The sequence below is a fragment of the Oncorhynchus kisutch genome, linkage group LG8 (assembly GCF_002021735.2).
Source record: "Oncorhynchus kisutch isolate 150728-3 linkage group LG8, Okis_V2, whole genome shotgun sequence".
Lineage (NCBI taxonomy): Eukaryota > Metazoa > Chordata > Actinopteri > Salmoniformes > Salmonidae > Oncorhynchus > Oncorhynchus kisutch.
Window position 1 is genome coordinate 71440081 of NC_034181.2, and position 26044 is coordinate 71466124.

The window sequence follows — 26044 nt, forward strand, 5'->3', positions numbered from 1 at the left end:
AAGGGATCCAAATTACATGGCTTCCTTTGGAGTCCTGGAAGAACCATTCCTAGGCAGCCATACGCTGCCTGTTTATGCACCAGAGTATTTCAGACTGATGCTTGATTATTAGTTCATAAATCCTGTGTTCTATAAAGCAGTGAGGCACTTGAGGATGTATTACATCATTAATATTGTCAGCGCTTGAGGCATGAGTGCAACGGACTGCTCGTGAACTCTCAATGGAGCTTGGGCTTATGCCGTGGTGATGATTTGTTTCTGTGAGCTGAAACCACCGCCTTATTCACAGTCTGTGGTTAGTGAAACACCACCGCCTAATGTCACCGCTAAGTTGCAGACACCATGACGATGATAGAAAACATTCTCTCAACTTGACTTAGAATTCACATTAGAATGTTATTCTTTTGAGGTTGTTTAACCCTGGAAAAGTGTGATTTAGAAATCAACACAGCGTTGCAATTCTAAGGGCAGTTCATTTGTAATTGAAGAAAACTAGGGTGTCCATTTAGCTGGGCAAACTTCACACTGACACAATGCATTTATTGCGAGGCAAACAGCCATTACTAACAGCCTCCGTCACGTGAGTGAATGTTGAGTTGAAAGGCCACATACTCCTACAAGCAGTTCCGTTATCCTCACTAGCTGTGTCCATCACCATATCAAGGATGTGCCTGTTCCCTCTGCTGCGTTAACTCTCAACACCTTGAGTCCATTTCAGATGAATTAGTGGTTGGATGCACCACTCTGACCCAGTGAATAACAGAGCCTATATGGCAGGGGTAGACAACTAGATTCACCAGCGGGCCTATTTTTGTCGGAACGGATGGTAAGGGGGCCGGAACATAATTAGAATCATTTTACACTGCAAATTGACCACATCTTAGCCTAAAAAGAGATTGTTATTTTCAAATACAATAATTTCATACCTTGATTACATTGAGCCATGACATATATATATATATATATATACATACACACAACTTTTTGTTGTTGTTGAGAATTAAATACATTGTAAGCTGAATTCCTGAATATTACGGTCTTATTTGACAAAATAACATGTTGCTGACCCCTGCTATATGGGCTAAAAGGATTGCGCTCCATAATAATATGTTAGGAGTTCTTAAAAAATATATATGTATATTTGAAAACATTTTAGGGGCCTCAGTCAGCCACAGCTGTGTGGGTTTACACAAAGGAAGGAAGAGAGAGACAAGGGGATGTATGGAGGGAGGGAGTGAGTGGGGGGAGTAAAAGGCTCTCAAGGTACCTGTCATAATGGTGTCTCAACACCTTCAACAACCCAACCACCACTGCTTAATTTGTAACAAAATAGATGCTGGGGTGCAAGCGAGAGGGGGTAGGGAGGACTCATTAGGCATTACTGTTGACTCTGGCAGGGAAGGGGTTGGGCGACAATTGGCTTAGAATTAATATATTGGAGCCATAACTGAAGCAAAACTGCATGATTGTGTTATGCAAATGTATGTAAGCTAAACACACTAAATTAATTCTAATAGTCTACTATTTGATTTGTTAGTGGATTGTAGATTTTGTTCATCATTCCCCCTAAAATGTTTAGTTGTATTCATATCAATTTATATAACCTATGGGTTGGTTAAGTCATATTTATTTGACTGGTTTGTCTATTTCTGTGGTGTTTTTCTCTACATGAAATCAGATCCATGTCCTTTAGCTAGCTCTGCTAAAGAGGTTAGTAAACAGATGAATCAAATTCTAATTTCGGAATTACGTTCAGTACAATTAACTCTGAATGGCTCTATTGAGGCAGGAACTATTTGAATTAGTACGTCACTACATTTTCATAATACAGGTGAATGGAAAGGAAATGTAAAAGGCAGGGCTACTACTCCTTACAGAAGAGCTGCAGGGCTACTACTCCTTATAGAAGAGCTGCAGGGCTACTACTACTTATAGAAGAGCTACAGGGCTACTGCTCCTTACAGAAGAGCTGCAGGGCTACTACTCCTTACAGAAGAGCTGCAGGGCTACTACTCCTTACAGAAGAGCTGCAGGGCTACTACTCCTTATAGAAGAGCTGCAGGGCTACTACTCCTTATAGAAGAGCTGCAGGGCTACTACTCCTTATAGAAGAGCTGCAGGGCTACTACTCCTTATAGAAGAGCTGCAGGGCTACTACTACTTATAGAAGAGCTACAGGGCTACTACTCCTTACAGAAGAGCTGCAGGGCTACTACTCCTTACAGAAGAGCTGCAGGGCTACTACTCCTTACAGAAGAGCTGCAGGGCTACTACTCCTTATAGAAGAGCTGCAGGGCTACTACTCCTTATAGAAGAGCTGCAGGGCTACTACTCCTTATAGAAGAGCTGCAGGGCTACTACTCCTTATAGAAGAGCTGCAGGGCTACTACTCCTTATAGAAGAGCTGCAGGGCTACTACTCCTTATAGAAGAGCTGCAGGGCTACTACTCCTTATAGAAGGGGCTGCAGGGCTACTTCTCCTTATAGAAGGGGCTGCAGGGCTACTACTCCTTATAGAAGAGCTGCAGGGCTACTACTCCTTATAGAAGAGCTGCAGGGCTACTACTCCGTATAGCAGAGCTGCAGGGCTACTACTCCGTATAGCAGAGCTGCAAGGCTACTACTCCGTTTAGCAGAGCTGCAGGGCTACTACTCCGTATAGCAGAGCTGCAGGGCTACTACTCCTTACAGAAGAGCTGCAGGGCTACTACTCCTTACAGTAGAGCTGCAGGGCTACTACTCCTTATAGAAGAGCTGCAGGGCAACTATTCCTTACAGAAGAGCTGCAGGGCTACTACTCCTTATAGAAGAGCTGCAGGGCTACTACTCCTTATAGAAGAGCTGCAGGGCTACTACTCCTTACAGAAGAGCTGCAGGGCTACTACTCCGTATATCAGAGCTGCAGGGCTACTACTCCGTATAGCAGAGCTGCAGGGCTACTACTCCGTATAGCAGAGCTGCAGGGCTACTACTCCGTATAGCAGAGCTGCAGGGCTACTACTCCTTATAGAAGAGCTGCAGGACAACTATTCCTTACAGAAGAGCTGCAGGGCTACTACTCCTTACAGAAGAGCTGCAGGGCTACTACTCCTTACAGAAGAGCTGCAGGGCAACTATTCCTTACAGAAGAGCTGCAGGGCAACTATTCCTTACAGAAGAGCTGCAGGGCTACTACTCAGTATAGCAGAGCTGCAGGGCCACTACTCCGTATAGCAGAGCTGCAGGGCTACTACTCCGTATAGCAGAGCTGCAGGGCTATTACTCCTTACAGAAGAGCTGCAGGGCTACTACTCCGTATATCAGAGCTGCAGGGCTACTACTCCGTATAGCAGAGCTGCAGGTCTACTACTCCGTATAGCAGAGCTGCAGGGCTACTACTCCTTACAGAAGAGCTGCAGGGCTACTACTCAGTATAGCAGAGCTGCAGGGCTACTAATCCATATAGCAGAGCTGCAGGGCTACTACTCCTTACAGAAGAGCTGCAGGACTACTACTCCTTATAGAAGAGCTGCAGGGCTACTACTCCTTATAGAAGAGCTGCAGGGCTACTACTCCTTATAGAAGAGCTGCAGGGCTACTACTCCTTATAGAAGAGCTGCAGGGCTACTACTCCTTATAGAAGAGCTGCAGGGCTACTACTCCTTATAGAAGAGCTGCAGGGCTACTACTCCTTATAGAAGGGGCTGCAGGGCTACTACTCCTTATAGAAGGGGCTGCAGGGCTACTACTCCGTATAGAAGAGCTGCAGGGCTACTACTCCTTATAGAAGAGTTGCAGGGCTACTAGTCCTTATAGAAGAGCTGCAGGGCTACTATTCCTTATAGAAGAGCTGCAGGGATACTAGTCCTTACAGAAGAGCTGCAGGGCTACTACTCCTTACAGAAGAGCTGCAGGGCTACTACTCCTTACAGTAGAGCTGCAGGGCTACTACTCCTTACAGAAGAGCTGCAGGGCTACTACTCCTTACAGTAGAGCTGCAGGGCTACTACTCCTTACAGAAGAGCTGCAGGGCTACTACTCCTTACAGAAGAGCTGCAGGGCAACTATTCCTTACAGAAGAGCTGCAGGGCTACTACTCAGTATAGCAGAGCTGCAGGGCCACTACTCCTTACAAAAGAGCTGCAGGGCTACTACTCCGTATAGCAGAGCTGCAGGGCTACTACTCCGTATATCAGAGCTGCAGGGCTATTACTCCTTACAGAAGAGCTGCAGGGCTACTACTCCGTATATCAGAGCTGCAGGGCTACTACTCCGAATAGCAGAGCTGCAGGGCTACTACTCCATATAGCAGAGCTGCAGGGCTACTACTCCGTATAGCAGAGCTGCAGGGCTACTACTCCTTACAGAAGAGCTGCAGGGCTACTACTCCGTATAGCAGAGCTGCAGGGCTACTACTCCGTATAGCAGAGCTGCAGGGCTACTACTCCGTATAGCAGAGCTGCTACTCCGTATAGCAGAGCTGCTACTCCGTATAGCAGAGCTGCAGGGCTACTACTCCTTACAGAAGAGGTGCAGGGCTACTACTCCTTACAGAAGAGCTGCAGGGCTACTACTCCTTACAGAAGAGCTGCAGGGCTGCTACTCCTTATAGAAGAGCTGCAGGGCTACTACTCTTTACAGAAGAGCTGCAGGGCTACTACTCCTTATAGAAGAGCTGCAGGGCTACTACTCCGTATAGCAGAGCTGCAGGGCTACTACTCCATATAGAAGAGCTGCAGGGCTACTACTCCTTATAGAAGAGCTGCAGGGCTACTACTCCTTATAGAAGAGCTGCAGGGCTACTACTCCTTATAGAAGAGCTGCAGGGCTACTAGTCCTTATAGAAGAGCTGCAGGGCTACTATTCCTTATAGAAGAGCTGCAGGGCTACTAGTCCTTACAGAAGAGCTGCAGGGCTACTACTCCTTACAGAAGAGCTGCAGGGCTACTACTCCTTACAGAAGAGCTGCAGGGCTACTACTCCTTACAGAAGAGCTGCAGGGCTACTACTCCTTACAGTAGAGCTGCAGGGCAACTATTATTTACAGAAGAGCTGCAGGGCTACTACTCAGTATAGCAGAGCTGCAGGGCCACTACTCCTTACAAAAGAGCTGCAGGGCTACTACTCCGTATAGCAGAGCTGCAGGGCTACTACTCCGTATATCAGAGCTGCAGGGCTATTACTCCTTACAGAAGAGCTGCAGGGCTACTACTCCGTATATCAGAGCTGCAGGGCTACTACTCCGAATAGCAGAGCTGCAGGGCTACTACTCCATATAGCAGAGCTGCAGGGCTACTACTCCGTATAGAAGAGCTGCAGGGCTACTACTCCGTATAGCAGAGCTGCAGGGCTACTACTCCGTATAGCAGAGCTGCAGGGCTACTACTCCGTATAGCAGAGCTGCAGGGCTACTACTCCTTACAGAAGAGCTGCAGGGCTACTACTCCTTACAGTAGAGCTCCAGGGCTACTACTCCTTATAGAAGAGCTGCAGGGCAACTATTCCTTACAGAAGAGCTGCAGGGCTACTACTCCGTATAGCAGAGCTGCAGGGCTACTACTCCGTATATCAGAGCTGCAGGGCTATTACTCATTACAGAAGAGCTGCAGGGCTACTACTCCGTATATCAGAGCTGCAGGGCTACTACTCCGAATAGCAGAGCTGCAGGGCTACTACTCCATATAGCAGAGCTGCAGGGCTACTACTCCGTATAGCAGAGCTGCAGGGCTACTACTCCTTACAGAAGAGCTGCAGGGCTACTACTCCGTATAGCAGAGCTGCAGGGCTACTACTCCGTATAGCAGAGCTGCTACTCCGTATAGCAGAGCTGCTACTCCGTATAGCAGAGCTGCAGGGCTACTACTCATTACAGAAGAGCTGCAGGGCTACAACTCCTTACAGAAGGGCTGCAGGGCTACTACTCCGTATATCAGAGCTGCAGGGCTACTACTCCGTATAGCAGAGCTGCAGGGCTACTACTCCGTATAGCAGAGCTGCAGGGCTACTACTCCTTACAGAAGAACTGCAGGGCAACTATTCCTTACAGAAGAGCTGCAGGGCTACTACCCAGTATAGCAGAGCTGCAGGGCCACTACTCCGTATAGCAGAGCTGCAGGGCTACTACTCCGTATAGCAGAGCTGCAGGGCTATTACTCCTTACAGAAGAGCTGCAGGGCTACTACTCCTTACAGAAGAGCTGCAGGGCTACTACTCCTTATAGAAGAGCTGCAGGACAACTATTCCTTACAGAAGAGTTGCAGGGCTACTACTCCTTACAGAAGAGCTGCAGGGCTACTACTCCTTACAGAAGAACTGCAGGGCAACTATTCCTTACAGAAGAGCTGCAGGGCTACTACCCAGTATAGCAGAGCTGCAGGGCCACTACTCCGTATAGCAGAGCTGCAGGGCTACTACTCCGTATAGCAGAGCTGCAGGGCTATTACTCCTTACAGAAGAGCTGCAGGGCTACTACTCCTTACAGAAGAGCTGCAGGGCTACTACTCCTTACAGAAGAACTGCAGGGCAACTATTCCTTACAGAAGAGCTGCAGGGCTACTACTCAGTATAGCAGAGCTGCAGGGCCACTACTCCGTATAGCAGAGCTGCAGGGCTACTACTCCGTATAGCAGAGCTGCAGGGCTATTACTCCTTACAGAAGAGCTGCAGGGCTACTACTCCGTATATCAGAGCTGCAGGGCTACTACTCTGTATAGCAGAGCTGCAGGGCTACTACTCCGTATAGCAGAGCTGCAGGGCTACTACTCCGTATAGCAGAGCTGCAGGGCTACTACTCCTTACAGAAGAGCTGCAGGGCTACTACTCCTTACAGAAGAGCTGCAGGGCTAGTACTCCGTATAGCAGAGCTGCAGGGCTACTACTCCATATAGCAGAGCTGCAGGGCTACTACTCCTTACAGAAGAGCTGCAGGGCTACTACTCCTTATAGAAGAGCTGCAGGGCTACTACTCCTTATAGAAGAGCTGCAGGGCTACTACTCCTTATAGAAGAGCTGCAGGGCTACTACTCCTTATAGAAGAGCTGCAGGGCTACTACTCCTTATAGAAGAGCTGCAGGGCTACTACTCCTTATAGAAGAGCTGCAGGGCTACTACTCCTTATAGAAGAGCTGCAGGGCTACTACTCCTTATAGAAGGGGCTGCAGGGCTACTACTCCTTATAGAAGGGGCTGCAGGGCTACTACTCCGTATAGAAGAGCTGCAGGGCTACTACTCCTTATAGAAGAGTTGCAGGGCTACTAGTCCTTATAGAAGAGCTGCAGGGCTACTAGTCCTTATAGAAGAGCTGCAGGGATACTAGTCCTTACAGAAGAGCTGCAGGGATACTAGTCCTTACAGAAGAGCTGCAGGGCTACTACTCCTTACAGTAGAGCTGCAGGGCTACTACTCCTTACAGAAGAGCTGCAGGGCTACTACTCCTTACAGAAGAGCTGCAGGGCAACTATTCCTTACAGAAGAGCTGCAGGGCTACTACTCAGTATAGCAGAGCTGCAGGGCCACTACTCCTTACAAAAGAGCTGCAGGGCTACTACTCCGTATAGCAGAGCTGCAGGGCTATTACTCCGTATATCAGAGCTGCAGGGCTATTACTCCTTACAGAAGAGCTGCAGGGCTACTACTCCGTATATCAGAGCTGCAGGGCTACTACTCCGAATAGCAGAGCTGCAGGGCTACTACTCCATATAGCAGAGCTGCAGGGCTACTACTCCGTATAGCAGAGCTGCAGGGCTACTACTCCTTACAGAAGAGCTGCAGGGCTACTACTCCGTATAGCAGAGCTGCAGGGCTACTACTCCGTATAGCAGAGCTGCAGGGCTACTACTCCGTATAGCAGAGCTGCTACTCCGTATAGCAGAGCTGCAGGGCTACTACTCATTACAGAAGAGCTGCAGGGCTACAACTCCTTACAGAAGGGCTGCAGGGCTACTACTCCTTACAGAAGAGGTGCAGGGCTACTACTCCTTACAGAAGAGCTGCAGGGCTACTACTCCTTACAGAAGAGCTGCAGGGCTACTACTCCTTACAGAAGAGCTGCAGGGCTACTACTCCTTACAGTAGAGCTGCAGGGCAACTATTATTTACAGAAGAGCTGCAGGGCTATTACTCCTTACAGAAGAGCTGCAGGGCCACTACTCCGTATAGCAGAGCTGCAGGGCTACTACTCCGTATAGCAGAGCTGCAGGGCTATTACTCCTTACAGAAGAGCTGCAGGGCTACTACTCCGTATATCAGAGCTGCAGGGCTACTACTCCGTATAGCAGAGCTGCAGGGCTACTACTCCTTACAGAAGAGCTGCAGGGCTACTACTCAGTATAGCAGAGCTGCAGGGCTACTAATCCATATAGCAGAGCTGCAGGGCTACTACTCCTTACAGAAGAGCTGCAGGGCTACTACTCCTTATAGAAGAGCTGCAGGGCTACTACTCCTTATAGAAGAGCTGCAGGGCTACTACTCCTTATAGAAGAGCTGCAGGGCTACTACTCCTTATAGAAGAGCTGCAGGGCTACTACTCCTTATAGAAGAGCTGCAGGGCTACTACTCCTTATAGAAGAGCTGCAGGGCTACTACTCCTTATAGAAGGGGCTGCAGGGCTACTACTCCTTATAGAAGGGGCTGCAGGGCTACTACTCCGTATAGAAGAGCTGCAGGGCTACTACTCCTTATAGAAGAGTTGCAGGGCTACTAGTCCTTATAGAAGAGCTGCAGGGCTACTATTCCTTATAGAAGAGCTGCAGGGATACTAGTCCTTACAGAAGAGCTGCAGGGCTACTACTCCTTACAGAAGAGCTGCAGGGCTACTACTCCTTACAGTAGAGCTGCAGGGCTACTACTCCTTACAGAAGAGCTGCAGGGCTACTACTCCTTACAGTAGAGCTGCAGGGCTACTACTCCTTACAGAAGAGCTGCAGGGCTACTACTCCTTACAGAAGAGCTGCAGGGCAACTATTCCTTACAGAAGAGCTGCAGGGCTACTACTCAGTATAGCAGAGCTGCAGGGCCACTACTCCTTACAAAAGAGCTGCAGGGCTACTACTCCGTATAGCAGAGCTGCAGGGCTACTACTCCGTATATCAGAGCTGCAGGGCTATTACTCCTTACAGAAGAGCTGCAGGGCTACTACTCCGTATATCAGAGCTGCAGGGCTACTACTCCGAATAGCAGAGCTGCAGGGCTACTACTCCATATAGCAGAGCTGCAGGGCTACTACTCCGTATAGCAGAGCTGCAGGGCTACTACTCCTTACAGAAGAGCTGCAGGGCTACTACTCCGTATAGCAGAGCTGCAGGGCTACTACTCCGTATAGCAGAGCTGCAGGGCTACTACTCCGTATAGCAGAGCTGCTACTCCGTATAGCAGAGCTGCAGGGCTACTACTCTTTACAGAAGAGCTGCAGGGCTGCTACTCCTTATAGAAGAGCTGCAGGGCTACTACTCCGTATAGCAGAGCTGCAGGGCTACTACTCCATATAGAAGAGCTGCAGGGCTACTACTCCTTATAGAAGAGCTGCAGGGCTACTACTCCTTATAGAAGAGCTGCAGGGCTACTACTCCTTATAGAAGAGCTGCAGGGCTACTAGTCCTTATAGAAGAGCTGCAGGGCTACTATTCCTTATAGAAGAGCTGCAGGGCTACTAGTCCTTACAGAAGAGCTGCAGGGCTACTACTCCTTACAGAAGAGCTGCAGGGCTACTACTCCTTACAGAAGAGCTGCAGGGCTACTACTCCTTACGAAGAGCTGCAGGGCTACTACTCCTTACAGTAGAGCTGCAGGGCAACTATTATTTACAGAAGAGCTGCAGGGCTACTACTCAGTATAGCAGAGCTGCAGGGCCACTACTCCTTACAAAAGAGCTGCAGGGCTACTACTCCGTATAGCAGAGCTGCAGGGCTACTACTCCGTATATCAGAGCTGCAGGGCTATTACTCCTTACAGAAGAGCTGCAGGGCTACTACTCCGTATATCAGAGCTGCAGGGCTACTACTCCGAATAGCAGAGCTGCAGGGCTACTACTCCATATAGCAGAGCTGCAGGGCTACTACTCCGTATAGAAGAGCTGCAGGGGCTACTACTCCGTATAGCAGAGCTGCAGGGCTACTACTCCGTATAGCAGAGCTGCAGGGCTACTACTCCGTATAGCAGAGCTGCAGGGCTACTACTCCTTACAGAAGAGCTGCAGGGCTACTACTCCTTACAGTAGAGCTCCAGGGCTACTACTCCTTATAGAAGAGCTGCAGGGCAACTATTCCTTACAGAAGAGCTGCAGGGCTACTACTCCGTATAGCAGAGCTGCAGGGCTACTACTCCGTATATCAGAGCTGCAGGGCTATTACTCATTACAGAAGAGCTGCAGGGCTACTACTCCGTATATCAGAGCTGCAGGGCTACTACTCCGAATAGCAGAGCTGCAGGGCTACTACTCCATATAGCAGAGCTGCAGGGCTACTACTCCGTATAGCAGAGCTGCAGGGCTACTACTCCTTACAGAAGAGCTGCAGGGCTACTACTCCGTATAGCAGAGCTGCAGGGCTACTACTCCGTATAGCAGAGCTGCTACTCCGTATAGCAGAGCTGCTACTCCGTATAGCAGAGCTGCAGGGCTACTACTCATTACAGAAGAGCTGCAGGGCTACAACTCCTTACAGAAGGGCTGCAGGGCTACTACTCCGTATATCAGAGCTGCAGGGCTACTACTCCGTATAGCAGAGCTGCAGGGCTACTACTCCGTATAGCAGAGCTGCAGGGCTACTACTCCTTACAGAAGAACTGCAGGGCAACTATTCCTTACAGAAGAGCTGCAGGGCTACTACCCAGTATAGCAGAGCTGCAGGGCCACTACTCCGTATAGCAGAGCTGCAGGGCTACTACTCCGTATAGCAGAGCTGCAGGGCTATTACTCCTTACAGAAGAGCTGCAGGGCTACTACTCCTTACAGAAGAGCTGCAGGGCTACTACTCCTTTTAGAAGAGCTGCAGGACAACTATTCCTTACAGAAGAGTTGCAGGGCTACTACTCCTTACAGAAGAGCTGCAGGGCTACTACTCCTTACAGAAGAACTGCAGGGCAACTATTCCTTACAGAAGAGCTGCAGGGCTACTACCCAGTATAGCAGAGCTGCAGGGCCACTACTCCGTATAGCAGAGCTGCAGGGCTACTACTCCGTATAGCAGAGCTGCAGGGCTATTACTCCTTACAGAAGAGCTGCAGGGCTACTACTCCTTACAGAAGAGCTGCAGGGCTACTACTCCTTACAGAAGAACTGCAGGGCAACTATTCCTTACAGAAGAGCTGCAGGGCTACTACTCAGTATAGCAGAGCTGCAGGGCCACTACTCCGTATAGCAGAGCTGCAGGGCTACTACTCCGTATAGCAGAGCTGCAGGGCTATTACTCCTTACAGAAGAGCTGCAGGGCTACTACTCCGTATATCAGAGCTGCAGGGCTACTACTCTGTATAGCAGAGCTGCAGGGCTACTACTCCGTATAGCAGAGCTGCAGGGCTACTACTCCGTATAGCAGAGCTGCAGGGCTACTACTCCTTACAGAAGAGCTGCAGGGCTACTACTCCTTACAGAAGAGCTGCAGGGCTAGTACTCCGTATAGCAGAGCTGCAGGGCTACTACTCCATATAGCAGAGCTGCAGGGCTACTACTCCTTACAGAAGAGCTGCAGGGCTACTACTCCTTATAGAAGAGCTGCAGGGCTACTACTCCTTATAGAAGAGCTGCAGGGCTACTACTCCTTATAGAAGAGCTGCAGGGCTACTACTCCTTATAGAAGAGCTGCAGGGCTACTACTCCTTATAGAAGAGCTGCAGGGCTACTACTCCTTATAGAAGAGCTGCAGGGCTACTACTCCTTATAGAAGGGGCTGCAGGGCTACTACTCCTTATAGAAGGGGCTGCAGGGCTACTACTCCGTATAGAAGAGCTGCAGGGCTACTACTCCTTATAGAAGAGTTGCAGGGCTACTAGTCCTTATAGAAGAGCTGCAGGGCTACTAGTCCTTATAGAAGAGCTGCAGGGATACTAGTCCTTACAGAAGAGCTGCAGGGATACTAGTCCTTACAGAAGAGCTGCAGGGCTACTACTCCTTACAGTAGAGCTGCAGGGCTACTACTCCTTACAGAAGAGCTGCAGGGCTACTACTCCTTACAGAAGAGCTGCAGGGCAACTATTCCTTACAGAAGAGCTGCAGGGCTACTACTCATATAGCAGAGCTGCAGGGCCACTACTCCTTACAAAAGAGCTGCAGGGCTACTACTCCGTATAGCAGAGCTGCAGGGCTATTACTCCGTATATCAGAGCTGCAGGGCTATTACTCCTTACAGAAGAGCTGCAGGGCTACTACTCCGTATATCAGAGCTGCAGGGCTACTACTCCGAATAGCAGAGCTGCAGGGCTACTACTCCATATAGCAGAGCTGCAGGGCTACTACTCCGTATAGCAGAGCTGCAGGGCTACTACTCCTTACAGAAGAGCTGCAGGGCTACTACTCCGTATAGCAGAGCTGCAGGGCTACTACTCCGTATAGCAGAGCTGCAGGGCTACTACTCCGTATAGCAGAGCTGCTACTCCGTATAGCAGAGCTGCAGGGCTTACTACTCATTACAGAAGAGCTGCAGGGCTACAAACTCCTTACAGAAGGGCTGCAGGGCTACTACTCCTTACAGAAGAGGTGCAGGGCTACTACTCCTTACAGAAGAGCTGCAGGCTACTACTCCTTACAGAAGAGCTGCAGGGCTACTACTCCTTACAGAAGAGCTGCAGGGCTACTACTCCTTACAGTAGAGCTGCAGGGCAACTATTATTTACAGAAGAGCTGCAGGGCTACTACTCAGTATAGCAGAGCTGCAGGGCCACTACTCCTTACAAAAGAGCTGCAGGGCTACTACTCCGTATATCAGAGCTGCAGGGCTATTACTCCTTACAGAAGAGCTGCAGGGCTACTACTCCGATATATCAGAGCTGCAGGGCTACTACTCCGTATATCAGAGCTGCAGGGCTACTACTCCGTATAGCAGAGCTGCAGGGCTACTACTCCGTATAGCAGAGCTGCAGGGCTACTACTCCGTATAGCAGAGCTGCAGGGCTACTACTCCTTATAGAAGAGCTGCAGGGCTACTACTCCTTACAGTAGAGCTGCAGGGCTACTACTCCTTATAGAAGAGCTGCAGGACAACTATTCCTTACAGAGAGCTGCAGGGCTACTACTCCTTACAGAAGAGCTGCAGGGCTACTACTCCTTACAGAAGAGCTGCAGGGCTACTACTCTTATAGAAGAGCTGCAGGGCTACTACTCCGTATAGCAGAGCTGCAGGGCTACTACTCCGTATAGCAGAGCTGCAGGGCTACTACTCCTTATAGAAGAGCTGCAGGGCTACTACTCCTTACAGTAGAGCTGCAGGGCTACTACTCCTTATAGAAGAGCTGCAGGGCTACTACTCCTTATAGAAGAGCTGCAGGGCTACTACTCCTTACAGAAGAGCTGCAGGGCTACTACTCCTTATAGAAGAGCTGCAGGGCTACTACTCCTTATAGAAGAGCTGCAGGGCTACTACTCCGTATAGAAGAGCTGCAGGGCTACTACTCCTTACAGAAGAGCTGCAGGGCTACTACTCCTTATAGAAGAGCTGCAGGGCTACTACTCCTTATAGCAGAGCTGCAGGGCTACTACTCCTTATAGCAGAGCTGCAGGGCTACTACTCCTTATAGCAGAGCTGCAGGGCTACTACTCCTTATAGAAGAGCTGCAGGGCTACTACTCCTTACAGAAGAGCTGCAGGGCTACTACTCCGTATAGCAGAGCTGCAGGGCTACTACTCCTTATAGAAGAGCTGCAGGGCTACTACTCCTTACAGAAGAGCTGCAGGGCTACTACTCCTTATAGAAGAGCTGCAGGGCTACTACTCCTTATAGAAGAGCTGCAGGGCTACTACTCCTTACAGAAGAGCTGCAGGGCTACTACTCCTTATAGAAGAGCTGCAGGGCTACTACTCCTTATAGAAGAGCTGCAGGGCTACTACTCCTTATAGAAGAGCTGCAGGGCTACTACTCCTTATAGAAGAGCTGCAGGGCTACTACTCCTTATAGAAGAGCTGCAGGGCTACTACTCCTTATAGAAGAGCTGCAGGGCTACTACTCCGTATAGAAGAGCTGCAGGGCTACTACTCCGTATAGAAGAGCTGCAGGGCTACTACTCCTTATAGAAGAGCTGCAGGGCTACTACTCCTTATAGAAGAGCTGCAGGGCTACTACTCCTTATAGAAGAGCTGCAGGGCTACTACTCCTTATAGAAGAGCTGCAGGGCTACTACTCCTTATAGAAGAGCTGCAGGGCTACTACTCCTTACAGAAGAGCTGCAGGGCTACTACTCCTTATAGCAGAGCTGCAGGGCTACTACTCCTTATAGCAGAGCTGCAGGGCTACTACTCCTTATAGCAGAGCTGCTACTCCGTATAGCAGAGCTGCAGGGCTACTACTCCTTACAGAAGAGCTGCAGGGCTACTACTCCTTACAGAAGAGCTGCAGGGCTACTACTCCTTACAGAAGAGCTGCAGGGCTACTACTCCTTACAGAAGAGCTGCAGGGCTACTACTCCTTACAGAAGAGCTGCAGGGCTACTACTCCTTACAGAGCTGCAGGGCTACTACTCCTTACAGAAGAGCTGCAGGGCTACTACTCCGTATAGCAGAGCTGCAGGGCTACTACTCCTTACAGAAGAGCTGCAGGGCTACTACTCCGTATAGCAGAGCTGCAGGGCTACTACTCCTTACAGAAGAGCTGCAGGGCTACTACTCCGTATAGCAGAGCTGCAGGGCTACTACTCCGTATAGCAGAGCTGCAGGGCTACTACTCCTTACAGAAGAGCTGCAGGGCTACTACTCCGTATATCAGAGCTGCAGGGCTACTACTCCTTATAGAAGAGCTGCAGGGCTACTACTCCTTATAGCAGAGCTGCAGGGCTACTACTCCGTATAGCAGAAGAGCTGCAGGGCTACTACTCCTTACAGAAGAGCTGCAGGGCTACTACTCCGTATAGAAGAGCTGCAGGGCTACTACTCCGTATAGCAGAGCTGCAGGGCTACTACTCCGTATAGCAGAGCTGCTACTCCGTATAGCAGAGCTGCAGGGCTACTACTCCTTACAGAAGGGCTGCAGGGCTACTACTCCTTACAGAAGAGGTGCAGGGCTACTACTCCTTACAGAAGAGCTGCAGGGCTACTACTCCTTACAGAAGAGCTGCAGGGCTACTACTCCTTACAGAAGAGCTGCAGGGCTACTACTCCTTACAGCAGAGCTGCAGGGCTACTACTTTACAGAAGAGCTGCAGGGCTACTACTCCGTATAGCAGAGCTGCAGGGCTACTACTCCTTACAGAAGAGCTGCAGGGCTACTACTCCGTATAGCAGAGCTGCAGGGCTACTACTCCTTATAGAAGAGCTGCAGGGCTACTACTCCTTATAGCAGAGCTGCAGGGCTACTACTCCGTATAGCAGAGCTGCAGGGCTACTACTCCTTATAGCAGAGCTGCAGGGCTACTACTCCGTATAGCAGAGCTGCAGGGCTACTACTCCGTATAGCAGAGCTGCAGGGCTACTACTCCTTATAGAAGAGCTGCAGGGCTACTACTCCTTACAGAAGAGCTGCAGGGCTACTACTCCTTATAGAAGAGCTGCAGGGCTACTACTCCTTACAGAAGAGCTGCAGGGCTACTACTCCTTACAGAAGAGCTGCAGGGCTACTACTCCTTACAGAAGAGCTGCAGGGCTACTACTCCTTACAGAAGAGCTGCAGGGCTACTACTCAGTATAGCAGAGCTGCAGGGCTACTACTCCGTATAGCAGAGCTGCAGGGCTACTACTCCGTATAGCAGAGCTGCAGGGCTACTACTCCTTACAGAAGAGCTGCAGGGCTACTACTCCTTACAGAAGAGCTGCAGGGCTACTACTCCTTACAGAAGAGCTGCAGGGCTACTACTCCTTACAGAAGAGCTGCAGGGCTACTACTCAGTATAGCAGAGCTGCAGGGCTACTACTCCGTATAGCAGAGCTGCAGGGCTACTACTCCGTATAGCAGAGCTGCAGGGCTACTACTCCTTACAGAAGAGCTGCAGGGCTACTACTCCGTTATCAGAGCTGCAGGGCTACTACTCTGTATAGCAGAGCTGCAGGGCTACTACTCCGTATAGCAGAGCTGCAGGGCTACTACTCCGTATAGCAGAGCTGCAGGGCTACTACTCCTTACAGAAGAGCTGCAGGGCTACTACTCCTTACAGAAGAGCTGCAGGGCTACTACTCCGTATAGCAGAGCTGCAGGGCTACTACTCCTTATAGCAGAGCTGCAGGGCTACTACTCCTTACCTGCAGGGCTACTACTCCTTAGAAGAGCTGCAGGGCTACTACTCCTTATAGAAGAGCTGCAGGGCTACTACTCCTTATAGAAGAGCTGCAGGGCTACTACTCCTTATAGAAGAGCTGCAGGGCTACTACTCCTTATAGAAGAGCTGCAGGGCTACTACTCCTTATAGAAGAGCTGCAGGGCTACTACTCCTTATAGAAGAGCTGCAGGGCTACTACTCCTTATAGAAGAGCTGCAGGGCTACTACTCCTTATAGAAGAGCTGCAGGGCTACTACTCCTTATAGAAGAGCTGCAGGGCTACTACTCCGTATAGAAGAGCTGCAGGGCTACTACTCCTTATAGAAGAGCTGCAGGGCTACTACTCCTTATAGAAGAGCTGCAGGGCTACTACTCCTTATAGAAGAGCTGCAGGGCTACTACTCCTTACAGAAGAGCTGCAGGGCTACTACTCCTTACAGAAGAGCTGCAGGGCTACTACTCCTTACAGAAGAGCTGCAGGGCTACTACTCCTTACAGAAGAGCTGCAGGGCTACTACTCCTTACAGAAGAGCTGCAGGGCAACTACTCCTTACAGAAGAGCTGCAGGGCTACTACTCAGTATAGCAGAGCTGCAGGGCTACTACTCCTTACAAAAGAGCTGCAGGGCTACTACTCCGTATAGCAGAGCTGCAGGGCTACTACTCCGTATATCAGAGCTGCAGGGCTACTACTCCTTACAGAAGAGCTGCAGGGCTACTACTCCGTATATCAGAGCTGCAGGGCTACTACTCCGTATAGCAGAGCTGCAGGGCTACTACTCCTTATAGCAGAGCTGCAGGGCTACTACTCCGTATAGCAGAGCTGCAGGGCTACTACTCCTTACAGAAGAGCTGCAGGGCTACTACTCCGTATAGCAGAGCTGCAGGGCTACTACTCCGTATAGCAGAGCTGCAGGGCTACTACTCCGTATAGCAGAGCTGCTACTCCGTATAGCAGAGCTGCAGGGCTACTACTCATTACAGAAGAGCTGCAGGGCTACTACTCCTTACAGAAGAGCTGCAGGGCTACTACTCCTTACAGAAGAGCTGCAGGGCTACTACTCCTTACAGAAGAGCTGCAGGGCTACTACTCCTTACAGAAGAGCTGCAGGGCTACTACTCCTTACAGAAGAGCTGCAGGGCTACTACTCCTTACAGAAGAGCTGCAGGGCTACTACTCCTTACAGAAGAGCTGCAGGGCTACTACTCGTATAGCAGAGCTGCAGGGCTACTACTCCTTACAGAAGAGCTGCAGGGCTACTACTCCGTATAGCAGAGCTGCAGGGCTACTACTCCTTACAGAAGAGCTGCAGGGCTACTACTCCGTATAGAAGAGCTGCAGGGCTACTACTCCGTATAGCAGAGCTGCAGGGCTACTACTCCATATAGCAGAGCTGCAGGGCTACTACTCCGTATAGAAGAGCTGCAGGGCTACTACTCCGTATAGCAGAGCTGCAGGGCTACTACTCCGTATAGCAGAGCTGCAGGGCTACTACTCCGTATAGCAGAGCTGCAGGGCTACTACTCCTTACAGAAGAGCTGCAGGGCTACTACTCCTTACAGAAGAGCTGCAGGGCTACTACTCCTTACAGAAGAGCTGCAGGGCTACTACTCCTTACAGAAGAGCTGCAGGGCTACTACTCAGTATAGCAGAGCTGCAGGGCTACTACTCCTTATAGCAGAGCTGCAGGGCTACTACTCCGTATAGCAGAGCTGCAGGGCTACTACTCCTTACAGAAGAGCTGCAGGGCTACTACTCCTTACAGAAGAGCTGCAGGGCTACTACTCCTTACAGAAGAGCTGCAGGGCTACTACTCCTTACAGAAGAGCTGCAGGGCTACTACTCAGTATAGCAGAGCTGCAGGGCTACTACTCCGTATAGCAGAGCTGCAGGGCTACTACTCCGTATAGCAGAGCTGCAGGGCTACTACTCCTTACAGAAGAGCTGCAGGGCTACTACTCCGTATAGCAGAGCTGCAGGGCTACTACTCTGTATAGCAGAGCTGCAGGGCTACTACTCCGTATAGCAGAGCTGCAGGGCTACTACTCCGTATAGCAGAGCTGCAGGGCTACTACTCCTTACAGAAGAGCTGCAGGGCTACTACTCCTTACAGAAGAGCTGCAGGGCTACTACTCCGTATAGCAGAGCTGCAGGGCTACTACTCCATATAGCAGAGCTGCAGGGCTACTACTCCTTACAGAAGAGCTGCAGGGCTACTACTCCTTATAGAAGAGCTGCAGGGCTACTACTCCTTATAGAAGAGCTGCAGGGCTACTACTCCTTATAGAAGAGCTGCAGGGCTACTACTCCTTATAGAAGAGCTGCAGGGCTACTACTCCTTATAGAAGAGCTGCAGGGCTACTACTCCTTATAGAAGAGCTGCAGGGCTACTACTCCTTATAGAAGAGCTGCAGGGCTACTACTCCTTATAGAAGGGGCTGCAGGGCTACTACTCCTTATAGAAGAGCTGCAGGGCTACTACTCCGTATAGAAGAGCTGCAGGGCTACTACTCCTTATAGAAGAGCTGCAGGGCTACTAGTCCTTATAGAAGAGCTGCAGGGCTACTACTCCTTATAGAAGAGCTGCAGGGCTACTACTCCTTACAGAAGAGCTGCAGGGCTACTACTCCTTACAGAAGAGCTGCAGGGCTACTACTCCTTACAGTAGAGCTGCAGGGCTACTACTCCTTACAGAAGAGCTGCAGGGCTACTACTCCTTACAGAAGAGCTGCAGGGCAACTATTCCTTACAGAAGAGCTGCAGGGCTACTACTCAGTATAGCAGAGCTGCAGGGCCACTACTCCTTACAAAAGAGCTGCAGGGCTACTACTCCGTATAGCAGAGCTGCAGGGCTACTACTCCGTATATCAGAGCTGCAGGGCTACTACTCCTTACAGAAGAGCTGCAGGGCTACTACTCCGTATAGCAGAGCTGCAGGGCTACTACTCCGAATAGCAGAGCTGCAGGGCTACTACTCCATATAGCAGAGCTGCAGGGCTACTACTCCGTATAGCAGAGCTGCAGGGCTACTACTCCTTACAGAAGAGCTGCAGGGCTACTACTCCGTATAGCAGAGCTGCAGGGCTACTACTCCGTATAGCAGAGCTGCAGGGCTACTACTCCGTATAGCAGAGCTGCTACTCCGTATAGCAGAGCTGCAGGGCTACTACTCATTACAGAAGAGCTGCAGGGCTACTACTCCTTACAGAAGAGCTGCAGGGCTACTACTCCTTACAGAAGAGCTGCAGGGCTACTACTCCTTACAGAAGAGCTGCAGGGCTACTACTCCTTACAGAAGAGCTGCAGGGCTACTACTCCTTACAGAAGAGCTGCAGGGCTACTACTCCTTACAGAAGAGCTGCAGGGCAACTATCCTTACAGAAGAGCTGCAGGGCTACTACTCCGTATAGCAGAGCTGCAGGGCTACTACTCCTTACAGAAGAGCTGCAGGGCTACTACTCCGTATAGAAGAGCTGCAGGGCTACTACTCCTTACAGAAGAGCTGCAGGGCTACTACTCCGTATATCAGAGCTGCAGGGCTACTACTCCGTATAGCAGAGCTGCAGGGCTACTACTCCATATAGCAGAGCTGCAGGGCTACTACTCCGTATAGAAGAGCTGCAGGGCTACTACTCCGTATAGCAGAGCTGCAGGGCTACTACTCCGTATAGCAGAGCTGCAGGGCTACTACTCCGTATAGCAGAGCTGCAGGGCTACTACTCCTTACAGAAGAGCTGCAGGGCTACTACTCCTTACAGAAGAGCTGCAGGGCTACTACTCCTTATAGAAGAGCTGCAGGGCTACTACTCCTTACAGAAGAGCTGCAGGGCTACTACTCCGTATAGCAGAGCTGCAGGGCTACTACTCCGTATATCAGAGCTGCAGGGCTACTACTCCTTACAGAAGAGCTGCAGGGCTACTACTCCGTATAGCAGAGCTGCAGGGCTACTACTCCTTATAGCAGAGCTGCAGGGCTACTACTCCGTATAGAAGAGCTGCAGGGCTACTACTCCTTACAGAAGAGCTGCAGGGCTACTACTCCGTATAGCAGAGCTGCAGGGCTACTACTCCGTATAGCAGAGCTGCAGGGCTACTACTCCGTATAGCAGAGCTGCTACTCCGTATAGCAGAGCTGCAGGGCTACTACTCCTTACAGAAGAGCTGCAGGGCTACTACTCCTTACAGAAGAGCTGCAGGGCTACTACTCCTTACAGAAGAGCTGCAGGGCTACTACTCCTTACAGAAGAGCTGCAGGGCTACTACTCCTTACAGAAGAGCTGCAGGGCTACTACTCCTTACAGAAGAGCTGCAGGGCTACTACTCCTTACAGAAGAGCTGCAGGGCTACTACTCCTTACAGAAGAGCTGCAGGGCTACTACTCCTTACAGAAGAGCTGCAGGGCTACTATTCCTTACAGAAGAGCTGCAGGGCTACTACTCAGTATAGCAGAGCTGCAGGGCCACTACTCCTTACAAAAGAGCTGCAGGGCTACTACTCCGTATATCAGAGCTGCAGGGCTACTACTCCTTACAGAAGAGCTGCAGGGCTACTACTCCGTATATCAGAGCTGCAGGGCTACTACTCCGTATAGCAGAGCTGCAGGGCTACTACTCCATATAGCAGAGCTGCAGGGCTACTACTCCGTATAGAAGAGCTGCAGGGCTACTACTCCGTATAGCAGAGCTGCAGGGCTACTACTCCGTATAGCAGAGCTGCAGGGCTACTACTCCGTATAGCAGAGCTGCAGGGCTACTACTCCTTACAGAAGAGCTGCAGGGCTACTACTCCTTACAGAAGAGCTGCAGGGCTACTACTCCTTATAGAAGAGCTGCAGGGCTACTACTCCTTACAGAAGAGCTGCAGGGCTACTACTCCGTATAGCAGAGCTGCAGGGCTACTACTCCGTATAGAAGAGCTGCAGGGCTACTACTCCTTACAGAAGAGCTGCAGGGCTACTACTCCGTATAGAAGAGCTGCAGGGCTACTACTCCGAATAGCAGAGCTGCAGGGCTACTACTCCATATAGCAGAGCTGCAGGGCTACTACTCCGTATAGAAGAGCTGCAGGGCTACTACTCCTTACAGAAGAGCTGCAGGGCTACTACTCCGTATAGCAGAGCTGCAGGGCTACTACTCCGTATAGCAGAGCTGCAGGGCTACTACTCCGTATAGCAGAGCTGCTACTCCGCTTATAGCAGAGCTGCAGGGCTACTACTCCTTACAGAAGAGCTGCAGGGCTACTACTCCTTACAGAAGAGCTGCAGGGCTACTACTCCGTATAGCAGAGCTGCAGGGCTACTACTCCGTATAGCAGAGCTGCAGGGCTACTACTCCGTATAGCAGAGCTGCAGGGCTACTACTCCTTATAGAAGAGCTGCAGGGCTACTACTCCTTACAGTAGAGCTGCAGGGCTACTACTCCTTATAGAAGAGCTGCAGGGCTACTACTCCTTACAGAAGAGCTGCAGGGCTACTACTCCTTACAGAAGAGCTGCAGGGCTACTACTCCTTACAGAAGAGCTGCAGGGCAACTATTCCTTACAGAAGAGCTGCAGGGCTACTACTCCGTATAGCAGAGCTGCAGGGCCACTACTCCGTATAGCAGAGCTGCAGGGCTACTACTCCGTATAGCAGAGCTGCAGGGCTACTACTCCTTATAGCAGAGCTGCAGGGCTACTACTCCGTATAGCAGAGCTGCAGGGCTACTACTCCTTACAGAAGAGCTGCAGGGCTACTACTCCGTATAGCAGAGCTGCAGGGCTACTACTCCGTATAGCAGAGCTGCAGGGCTACTACTCCGTATAGCAGAGCTGCTACTCCGTATAGCAGAGCTGCAGGGCTACTACTCATTACAGAAGAGCTGCAGGGCTACTACTCCTTACAGAAGAGCTGCAGGGCTACTACTCCTTACAGAAGAGCTGCAGGGCTACTACTCCTTACAGAAGAGCTGCAGGGCTACTACTCCTTATAGAAGAGCTGCAGGGCTACTACTCCTTATAGAAGAGCTGCAGGGCTACTACTCCTTACAGAAGAGCTGCAGGGCTACTACTCCTTATAGAAGAGCTGCAGGGCTACTACTCCGTATAGCAGAGCTGCAGGGCTACTACTCCGTATAGAAGAGCTGCAGGGCTACTACTCCTTATAGAAGAGCTGCAGGGCTACTACTCCTTATAGAAGAGCTGCAGGGCTACTACTCCTTATAGAAGAGCTGCAGGGCTACTACTCCTTATAGAAGAGCTGCAGGGCTACTACTCCTTATAGAAGAGCTGCAGGGCTACTACTCCTTATAGAAGAGCTGCAGGGCTACTACTCCTTACAGAAGAGCTGCAGGGCTACTACTCTTACAGAAGAGCTGCAGGGCTACTACTCCTTACAGAAGAGCTGCAGGGCTACTACTCCTTACAGAAGAGCTGCAGGGCAACTACTCCTTACAGAAGAGCTGCAGGGCTACTACTCAGTATAGCAGAGCTGCAGGGCTACTACTCCTTACAGAAGAGCTGCAGGGCTACTACTCCGTATAGCAGAGCTGCAGGGCTACTACTCCGTATATCAGAGCTGCAGGGCTACTACTCCTTACAGAAGAGCTGCAGGGCTACTACTCCGTATATCAGAGCTGCAGGGCTACTACTCCGAATAGCAGAGCTGCAGGGCTACTACTCCATATAGCAGAGCTGCAGGGCTACTACTCCGTATAGCAGAGCTGCAGGGCTACTACTCCTTACAGAAGAGCTGCAGGGCTACTACTCCGTATAGCAGAGCTGCAGGGCTACTACTCCGTATAGCAGAGCTGCTACTCCGTATAGCAGAGCTGCAGGGCTACAACTCCTTACAGAAGGGCTGCAGGGCTACTACTCCTTACAGAAGAGCTGCAGGGCTACTACTCCTTACAGAAGAGCTGCAGGGCTACTACTCCGTATAGAAGAGCTGCAGGGCTACTACTCCTTATAGAAGAGCTGCAGGGCTACTACTCCTTATAGAAGAGCTGCAGGGCTACTACTCCGTATAGAAGAGCTGCAGGGCTACTACTCCTTATAGAAGAGCTGCAGGGCTACTACTCCTTACAGAAGAGCTGCAGGGCTACTACTCCTTATAGAAGAGCTGCAGGGCTACTACTCCTTACAGAAGAGCTGCAGGGCTACTACTCCTTACAGAAGAGCTGCAGGGCTACTACTCCTTACAGAAGAGCTGCAGGGCTACTACTCCTTACAGAAGAGCTGCAGGGCTACTACTCAGTATAGCAGAGCTGCAGGGCTACTACTCCGTATAGCAGAGCTGCAGGGCTACTACTCCGTATAGCAGAGCTGCAGGGCTACTACTCCTTACAGAAGAGCTGCAGGGCTACTACTCCGTATATCAGAGCTGCAGGGCTACTACTCTTATAGCAGAGCTGCAGGGCTACTACTCCGTATAGCAGAGCTGCAGGGCTACTACTCCTTACAGAAGAGCTGCAGGGCTACTACTCCTTACAGAAGAGCTGCAGGGCTACTACTCCGTATAGCAGAGCTGCAGGGCTACTACTCCATATAGCAGAGCTGCAGGGCTACTACTCCTTACAGAAGAGCTGCAGGGCTACTACTCCTTATAGAAGAGCTGCAGGGCTACTACTCCTTATAGAAGAGCTGCAGGGCTACTACTCCTTATAGAAGAGCTGCAGGGCTACTACTCCTTATAGAAGAGCTGCAGGGCTACTACTCCTTATAGAAGAGCTGCAGGGCTACTACTCCTTATAGAAGAGCTGCAGGGCTACTACTCCTTATAGAAGAGCTGCAGGGCTACTACTCCTTATAGAAGAGCTGCAGGGCTACTACTCCTTATAGAAGAGCTGCAGGGCTACTACTCCTTATAGAAGAGCTGCAGGGCTACTACTCCTTATAGAAGAGCTGCAGGGCTACTACTCCGTATAGAAGAGCTGCAGGGCTACTACTCCTTATAGAAGAGCTGCAGGGCTACTAGTCCTTATAGAAGAGCTGCAGGGCTACTACTCCTTATAGAAGAGCTGCAGGGCTACTACTCCTTACAGAAGAGCTGCAGGGCTACTACTCCTTACAGAAGAGCTGCAGGGCTACTACTCCTTACAGAAGAGCTGCAGGGCTACTACTCCTTACAGAAGAGCTGCAGGGCTACTACTCCTTACAGAAGAGCTGCAGGGCAACTATTCCTTACAGAAGAGCTGCAGGGCTACTACTCAGTATAGCAGAGCTGCAGGGCCACTACTCCTTACAAAAGAGCTGCAGGGCTACTACTCCGTATAGCAGAGCTGCAGGGCTACTACTCCGTATATCAGAGCTGCAGGGCTACTACTCCTTACAGAAGAGCTGCAGGGCTACTACTCCGTATATCAGAGCTGCAGGGCTACTACTCCGAATAGCAGAGCTGCAGGGCTACTACTCCATATAGCAGAGCTGCAGGGCTACTACTCCGTATAGAAGAGCTGCAGGGCTACTACTCCTTACAGAAGAGCTGCAGGGCTACTACTCCGTATAGCAGAGCTGCAGGGCTACTACTCCGTATAGCAGAGCTGCAGGGCTACTACTCTTACAGAAGAGCTGCAGGGCTACTACTCCTTACAGAAGAGCTGCAGGGCTACTACTCCTTACAGAAGAGCTGCAGGGCTACTACTCCTTACAGAAGAGCTGCAGGGCTACTACTCCTTACAGAAGAGCTGCAGGGCTACTACTCCTTATAGAAGAGCTGCAGGGCTACTACTCTTACAGAAGAGCTGCAGGGCTACTACTCCTTATAGAAGAGCTGCAGGGCTACTACTCCGTATAGCAGAGCTGCAGGGCTACTACTCCGTATAGAAGAGCTGCAGGGCTACTACTCCTTATAGAAGAGCTGCAGGGCTACTACTCCTTATAGAAGAGCTGCAGGGCTACTACTCCTTATAGAAGAGCTGCAGGGCTACTACTCCTTATAGAAGAGCTGCAGGGCTACTACTCCTTATAGAAGAGCTGCAGGGCTACTACTCCTTATAGAAGAGCTGCAGGGCTACTACTCCTTACAGAAGAGCTGCAGGGCTACTACTCCTTACAGAAGAGCTGCAGGGCTACTACTCCTTACAGAAGAGCTGCAGGGCTACTACTCCTTACAGAAGAGCTGCAGGGCTACTACTCCTTACAGAAGAGCTGCAGGGCAACTATTCCTTACAGAAGAGCTGCAGGGCTACTACTCAGTATAGCAGAGCTGCAGGGCTACTACTCCTTAAAAGAGCTGCAGGGCTACTACTCCGTATAGCAGAGCTGCAGGGCTACTACTCCGTATATCAGAGCTGCAGGGCTACTACTCCTTACAGAAGAGCTGCAGGGCTACTACTCCGTATATCAGAGCTGCAGGGCTACTACTCCGTATAGCAGAGCTGCAGGGCTACTACTCCATATAGCAGAGCTGCAGGGCTACTACTCCTTATAGAAGAGCTGCAGGGCTACTACTCCTTACAGAAGAGCTGCAGGGCTACTACTCCGTATAGCAGAGCTGCAGGGCTACTACTCCGTATAGCAGAGCTGCAGGGCTACTACTCCTTATAGCAGAGCTGCAGGGCTACTACTCCTTACAGAAGAGCTGCAGGGCTACTACTCCTTACAGAAGAGCTGCAGGGCTACTACTCCTTATAGAAGAGCTGCAGGGCTACTACTCCTTACAGAAGAGCTGCAGGGCTACTACTCCGTATAGCAGAGCTGC

The 26044-nt window shown here is 50.6% G+C and overlaps 1 protein-coding gene across 3 annotated transcripts in view; it reads right to left on the minus strand.

The window, feature by feature from the left end:
• Window positions 1-26044, minus strand: part of LOC109888422 (probable methyltransferase-like protein 15) — a 116349-nt gene that overhangs the window by 5724 nt on the left and 84581 nt on the right. The window lies entirely within an intron of this gene.